Genomic DNA, 8,630 nt, shown 5'->3' with positions numbered 1-8,630 from the left:
CTCACATATTAATCCAAGACAACAGTGAAACATAGAAGTTAAAATCACAAATACTAACAAACATGTGAATGAGAGGAAATAAGAAAATGTGTTAAAGATTTAAAATGGAGTCCACGTGTCGTTATTATTTAGATGGTGTATTTTAACTGTAATCACAGATATGTCCACTTGGTCATAGTGCTCAATATAAAATATGAAGTGTTGAGATTAACAAATATGCTTGCACTGTAAAATTCTATTTCTGAACACCCTGGATGTACTAGGTCTAAGTCCAAAGTTATCCTATATTCGGAATTACTTCATTACAGTGTCACAATGAAAATCACTTCCATATACATATTCATACCACCAACCTATTACTCGCCAAAGATAACCTAAAAGGAATGCTCCCTATTATTTTTTTAAGCTGTGAACATAGGTTAGTGTGGTTGAAGTAGATTATATCGGCTCCATTACCAATTGTTTTATTGGAGCTAACGTATGGAATTCCTGCAGTGATCACCGTATAGATATAAATGATGGACTCTTAGACCACAGAAGATATAACACACACACACACACACACACACACACACACACACACACACACACACACACACACACACACACACACACACACACCCTATTTTGGGTGTCAACAAAAATGACTTTCAGACCAGACTGGATCCTATGTCTTTATTGTATTAAGTATAGGAAACCACACCATCAAAAAAAAATTATACTGTGAACTGTCAACTTAGTAGATTTTAACAACATTAAATTCATGTTAATTAATGTTTAATACAGTCAATGGGAGACAGTCGTTTCCCCTGTTCTTTAACTGTATCAGGTTAGATTGATGCTTCAGAATCAACAATAAAAATATTTTTGAAAAAAATAATAATGTTTGTACTACCACTATTCACAATAATAAGAGAGAAGACTTCTTATATTTATCAAATAAGTGACTATGGGAGTCATTCCGAGTTGATCGCACGTAGCAACTGTTTGCTGCCTGTACAACCAACTAGACACCACCTATAGGAGAGTGCATATCTGCATAGCAGGGCTGCGATCGCTTGTGCAGCACTGCTATGCAAAAAAAGTTTCCTGTAAAAGAAGATCAGGGTAAGAGTTACTTACCCTGTGCAATCGTTCCAGCGATGCAGGTCCCGGAATTGACGTCAGACATCCGCCCTCCAAACGCCAGAGTTCACCAAACCACTCCCGTAAAATGGTCAGTTGACGCCCCGGAATGCCTTCCTCCTGTCAATCTTCTTGCGGTCGCCGCTGCAACTGCTTTTGTCATTAGTGGTGTCGCTGACGTCGCCAGGGAAAGACGCACCTGTGCAATGCGGCTGCCATGCATGCGCATAACCGACCCGTTTGCACCTCTGCGACAAACAGCAGCATGCGAACGGGTCGGAATAACCACCAATATTAGCTGATTTCACTTTATTATACAATAATTGAAGATGGTATTTTTGCAAATAAGAGGTGATTGTTCTATCACAGGCAGCCTCTGAAAACGCTGTTATCTGATGTTACATATTTCTGGATATCACCAGACAATGTTAGAAAATTAAATCCCCACTGTATCTTATACCTATATTAAGTTGCATTATTAGTAATATAATATGTACTCCTAAGGGAATTTTGTCACAGCACATTAATACCAGGACTGCTTATGTATTAGAAACAGCTGTCTAGATATATTTTATCCCCTCAAATAAATATTTTTTTTTATAATATATATATATATATATATATATATATATATATGTGTGTATATATATATATATATATATATATAATAATGGTAAGTGACATTGGGCTTGTTTTGTACAAAGAAAAACAACTGCTGCGAAGCAGAGTCCTCTAGGGGGAGCTTTAACACATCCCTTATAGCCAAAACACAGATGAGAGAGGACACCAGCACACCCTGAGCTGCACAGCCCCAGTGAGGCTGTCAGCTTTCTAAACACAGTAAACACTAGCAATTTATGTCCTATAGAGGATCAGGATAGTGTTCACAAGTCCGCGGTCAGCCGCACTTTGAATCGGAGGACTACCCTAGCGGGGCCCCCGGTTTGTACTCACCACTGATGTCACCTTCAGGCAGTTTTAGGGGTGTGTGGTGTGCCGTGGCGATGACAGCCAAGGCGCAGTGCCCCGCTGAACAACAAGCGGGGAAGCAGCTTTGCACCTCGTAAGGCCGGTGACCGCCCCCCCTAACGTTCACGGTGTAGGTATGCTGTTGCCCAGACAGCATACCGAATATAATAAAATTGAAGAAAACTCTCTGGAGCTGCTGAGGGCACTTTTTTGTAAACTGCCTGTGGCAGGGGGCATAGAGGGGAGAAGCCAGCACACCGAGTTGAAGAAATTTAAAGTGCACTGGCTCCTTTGGACCCCGTCTATACCCCATTGTACTAGTTTTCCCCCAATATCCCTTATGGATGCTAGAGAAACAGTGGTTCTAAAAATGTGTGCCGTGGCACCCTGGGGTACCTCGAGACACTTGCAGGGCTGCTTAAGGTTGGTGGTCCAGGACAAAACCAAATTATTTATGGTCAATGTAATAGACAAAACCAGTGCTGGTGGCTGTCAATTATAAAATATGTGACCAAACAGAAGCAAATCTTGTTCCTCACTACACAGTTGAACCTACGGATGACATATTAACACAATTTACTTAATTCAATAGCTTTCTAACTTTCTCAATAAGAAACTTTTGGCCTAGGGGTGCCATGAAAAAATTTGATACTCAAGGGTGCCATCATTTAAAAAAAGTTTGAGAACCACTGGTATAAAACACCCCAACATGATCATATAATTCTTTTAGGGACTAATGCTGCTTATATTGGGAAAAGTAATTTCCGATCACCTACTTCAGGATTCTATTGCATTGTGGAGCTGCATACAAGCATGGAGACAATGTATCATTACCAAATTTGTAACACTGTATACAGCTTGGAGCTGCTCACATGTATCTTACCATTTCAGGAGTAGACTGTTGAATTTAATTTCTACAGTATGTATTACATTAGAAATCCTGTTCAGCAGGAGCTATCTAACACATTATTATAGCAGAGTTATTCTCATCATTCAAAAGTTCTATTGAGAGAGTCTGTATTATTCAGTCTATGAAGTCTTTAATTATTCAGACTCCCAGTTCAATAGGGATGATAAATACAGGTTGGTGGGGTATAATATTAAGGCTGTCTCCGTTGCTGTTCAAATTGACATTGAGGATGCTATACTGTAGCTGTATATTGCATTTATTACCTGCCTATATCATTCAGCAGAAGTTGACATTCGCATATAATATTCACAATATATTTTGTTTATAACATAATTTAGTTAAGACACGTGGACACGCCGGGATGATAACCGCATACCAACACAACTGCCTAGAATTTATATTATAGTTGTCACTTGTTAATGACTGGCACACTACACTCGGTACTTCTGCTAGTGAGACCACTTCTTGAAAAAGGTCCTTTAAATGACCGAAACATGTTGATTGTTGGATGACGAGCTGTGAGGATTGTACCTAACGCCAGTGACCACGTGCTGAGGAAAAGCCCTGTGCGGTGGTGCCAGGCTCCTAAACATCAGCTTTTTCAGCTAAGCCCACCGCACCTCCTATTTTGGGTGAGAACTCATCTCTTTAAGCACAGGCACTTTGTAGCTATACTAGTCCTATGTGTATATATGTGAATATCGTTTTTAATGTCATGTTTTGAGTGTAATAAAGTGTGTTTTGTATTTTGCCTAAAACCATATTGGTGAAATATCTCATAACATGGGTAATGAAATGGCTTTATAAATAGAAACCACTTACACTCCTTTACTTGGTATTTGATATACATCTCATGCACCTAGCGCCGGTGTCTTCCACTCCATCGTTTTTTATAGTGAGACCAGGAAAGAAATGGCTGGAAATACCTGTATGACAATCTTATTTTAGAATACAATACTGTCGATTGTCTAAGGGGATTACTCAGGTTTGTTAGCAAAAAAAGTACATTTATAAGCAAAACCATGTTGCACTGCAGAAGGGGCAGAAGTAACATGTGCAGAGAGATTTAGATTTGGGTGGATTATATTCAGTGCTGCAAGTATGGCGGTATGGGGCAGTACTGTGTACCGGTATGAAATTGACAGCTAATACGCAGTACTGCTGGACGTACACCTTACTTGAAGCTGCTGCTGTGTGTGTGTCAGGGGAGGAGAGCGCAGCACGCACCTCTCCAGACCCTCATTGCTCAGTTCAGTGGCAGCATGTAGGATCTCAAACCAGCCGCCGGTTCGTGAGGCAATCAGAGCTCGCAGACTGGTGGAAGCTCCTGAGCTTTGATTGGCTCATGAACCGGCACCTGGTTTGAGATACATGCTGCCGCCAAACTGAGCACTGAGGGGCAGGAAAGCCTCGTGCTGCACTCTCCTCCCCTGACACACACAGCAGCAATCAGCGGTGAGCAGCACTGTGGGGAGCATGTGTGTACCTGGCACTGTGGGGGCATGTGTGCATCTGTCACTGTGGGGGCATATGTGTATCTTGAATTGTGAGGGTATATGTGTACCTGGCAGTGTTGGGGCATATGTGTACCTGGCACTGTGGGGGCATATCTGGCAGTGTAGGGGCATATTTCTATCCGACACTGAGTGGGCATATCTGACACTGTGGGGCCATGTGTGTACCTGGCACTGTGGGGGCATATGTGTATCTGGCACTATGGAAGCAAATCTAGCAATGTAGGGGCATATTTCAATCTGGCACTGTGGGGGCATATCTGGCACCATGGGGACATAAATGTGTATCTGGCACTGTGGGAGCATATCTGGCACTGTGGGACATATGTGTATCTGGTACTATTGGGGCATATGTGTATCTGGCAAAGCACTATTTGGGGAATATGTGTATCTGGCACTGCACTTTTTGGGGTCATATGTGTTTCTGGCACCCATATGTGTATCACACCCCATTTTCATTGGCCATGCATATATAAAAAAATGTGAGTCCCAGGGACCCCTAACTTCAGACAATTGGGGTATTACTTCACCATTTCTCGGTCCCATCACATATCACGGCATGCAGCAGATGGGGCATTGCTGGGGTGAGCAAGGAGAGGGCTAGGGACAGGCTGTGCTGTTGGTAGGGTGGGGGTAAGGGTAGATAGCAGCTGTGACAGTACTGGGGGAGGGGAGAAGTGGGTTAGAGGCAGGCAGCACTGGGGGTAGGGAGGTGGTAAGGGTGGATAGCATCTAGGGCAGTAATGGGAGCAAGGAGGTTTATTGCAATAGGCAGTACTGGGGAGTAGGGAGGGGGTAAATAGCATCTGGGGTAAGGAGGGGGTAGGTAGTACTATGGAATGTGCTGGGGGTAGTGGTAGATAGCTGGGGCAGTACTGGGGCAAGGAGGGGGTATAAGACAGGTGGTACTATGGGTAGTGTGGGAGGTCGGGGTAGATAGCAGATAGGGCAGTACTGGGGCAATGAGAGGGTTAGGGATAGGCAGTGTTGGAGGGTAGGGAGGGGGTAATGGTAGATAGAAGTTTGGGCAGTATTGGGGAAAGTAGAGGGTTAAGGACAGGTAGGGAGTGGTTAGGGACAGGTAGCAGTTGGGGCAGTACTAGGACAAGGAGGGGGTTAAGAAGTACTATCAGCAATGCTGAGGGTAGGGAGATGTAAGATTTAGCAGCTCACCTCCACCTTCATGATCCAGCTTACCTGGAGGTCAAGACTCTGCAGCTCACCCTAGGACACCTCCACTGTGGTCTCCTTGTCCAGCCTTATGAACACTGTCCTGCAGGCGACTCGGGGGGATGTTAGGTTTAGGCAACCCCATCCTCGTTGCCTAAACCTAACATCCCCCCCCAACCCTCCAAGGGGGGTGCCGAACCCTAACCACCCCTCCCCGCAGCCTAAACACTAACCCTCCGGGACGCAGTCTAACCATACCCACCGGAGCGCAGCCTAAACCTAACCTCCCCCTCCCTCCACGGCTTACCTCTCCAGCGCTACAGTGTCTCTTCATTTGGCATCCTGGCTGTCGGGATTCCAGCGCCAGGATGGTGCACCCATTCTGGATGACGGTGTAGGCATTCAGAATGGTGTCGGGATTCCGCCGTCTGTATTTTGACTGCCGGTATTCCAGCAGCTGGGATCCTGACTGCTTCCCCACTATAAAAATAGAGCAGTTTTGTTGCCTACAGTACATATAATACAGGTTGAGTCTCCCTTATCCAAAATGCTTGGGACCACAGGTATTTTGGATATAGGATTTTTCCGTATTTTGGAATAATTGCATACCATAATGAGATATCATGGTGATGGGACCTAAATCTAAGCACAGAATGCATTTATGTTACATATACACCTTATACACACAGCCTGAAGGTCATTTTAGCCAATATTTTTTATAACTTTGTGCTTTAAACAAAGTGTGTATACATTCACACAATTCATTTATGTTTCATATACACCTTATACACACAGCCTGAAGGTCATTTAATACAATATTTTTAATAACTTTGTGTATTAAACAAAGTTTGTGTACATTGAGCCATCAGAAAACAAAGGTTTCACTATCTCACTCAAAAAAGTCCGTATTTCGGAATATTTCGTATTTCGGAATATTTGGATATGGGATACTCAACCTGTATAGTATAGTAGAATACTGAAATCCATAAAAAAAGAGAGAATTTTTGTGACCAGCATATAAAAATACAGCATTTGACATTCCAAACAATACAGAGAAGTTTCATAGCTGCCACGCAATAGAGCGAGCATTTTGTGACCGCCATACACTAGAAAACATATTTGTGATCATGACATATCATCCTCTCATTAACTTCTTCTCAAAAATCACCTCATTCAGAATCATCAATCAACCCCATTCAACATAAATAGCCCCTTTATAAATATAACCCCCCTCATCCAGATCATTAAATAATCCCATCATCAATTAATTCAGTTCGTCTTCATCAACTTCCTTATTACCTGCCTCATTCTAATAAAAATATACTCATTAATCTTAATTGACAGCAATAAAGGCATTAACATTTCCATCTTAATTATCTTTTTTACAGTAATAACCTTTGGTGGGTGAGGACATTTTTTTCTGCTGAATGAATTTGTGACTTCTTCCTATTTATCATCACTGCCTGATAGCAGATTAAGCTATTTCAAGAAGATCTACAAACACAGATTGCTTTGCATAATGTACAACAGACTAATGAGTTCTACCAATTATATATTTTTGATTTTAGCAGTAAGATGGATCTCTTAGCATATTTATTTGCTTCGTTACCAATCCCATCATTTAGTTGTGCTAAATATTTAGGGCATGATTTAGAGGTTGGCGCAGGTAATGCACTCCATGAAGATTCCAAATTACCGGAAATCTGCAGCTGCGCAAGGTCCATTCTGTGCCCGTCATTCCCCTCTGCTCCTGAATGATTGACAGGCAGCAGTGTTGAGGGAGTGGGCAGGGCTGCATCCTGGGAGGGGAGAGCCAAGGTTCTGCATGTCACCTGGCCTCACATCCCCTGCTTCAGTTGCTTCTATTTTCCGGGACTTACTCAGCTTGAGGACTGCGTGGAAAATTGCGACCGACTCCTGCATGTCCCTCGTTTTAATCGGATAGAAAGTCAATGCTACTTGCATGCGGCATTGAACTTTGATCCATCTCAGAAGCAGGCCCTTAGTTCTGTGGGATTGTCTGTGCACATTTTTTAATGGTTCAATTTTATTCTTATCTGACTACATTTGAATATGGGGCCATGAGATGATTTTCCATTACTGCTTTGCTATCTGCTCATGCTCAAACTGCTGTAAATATTGGCCCTCATTCCGAGTCGTTCGCTCGGTATTTTTCATCGCATCGCAGTGAAATTCCGCTTAGTGCGCATGCGCAATATTCGCACTGCGACTGCGCCAAGTATCTTTGCTATGAAGAAAGTATTTTTACTCACGGCTTTCTCATCGCTCCGGCGAACGTAATGTGATTGACAGGAAATGGGTGTTACTGGGCGGAAACACGGCGTTTTATGGGCGTGTGGATGAAAACGCTACCGTTTCCGGAAAAAACGCAGGAGTGGCCGGAGAAACGGGGGAGTGGTTGGGCGAACGCTGGGTGTGTTTGTGACATCAAACCAGGAACGACAAGCACTGAACTGATCGCACAGGCAGAGTAAGTGTGGAGCTACTCTAAAACTGCTAAGTAGTTTGTGATCGCAATATTGCGAATACATCGGTCGCAATTTTAAGATGCTAAGATACACTCCCAGTAGGCGGCGGCTTAGCGTGTGTAACTCTGCTAAATTCGCCTTGCGACCGATCAACTCGGAATGAGGGCCATTGTCTTTTGTCATTTCAGATTTACTTCTTAAACTTATTGCCCTTAATATCTGAAAACAGATGACTAAAGTTCTGTCATCATCTGATAAAGTGGAACATAGGGATTCACAACTTTCTTTGTCCTCAGCAATGCCAAGCCTATCCATAATTTGATGCATCTGACTAATAAGTCTGTTACATTTTGTAGAGCGTTCTTGTGGAAAGTTCTTATATTTTCTTTTTCAATCATCAATTATGTGTCCAAATAGAGGGGTGGATTTGCGTGCCCCATGGCCAAAACCAAA

This window comes from Pseudophryne corroboree, chromosome 2, assembly GCF_028390025.1.
Source record: "Pseudophryne corroboree isolate aPseCor3 chromosome 2, aPseCor3.hap2, whole genome shotgun sequence".
NCBI classification, from domain to species: Eukaryota; Metazoa; Chordata; class Amphibia; order Anura; family Myobatrachidae; genus Pseudophryne; species Pseudophryne corroboree.
Note: the sequence above shows the minus strand (reverse complement) of the source record.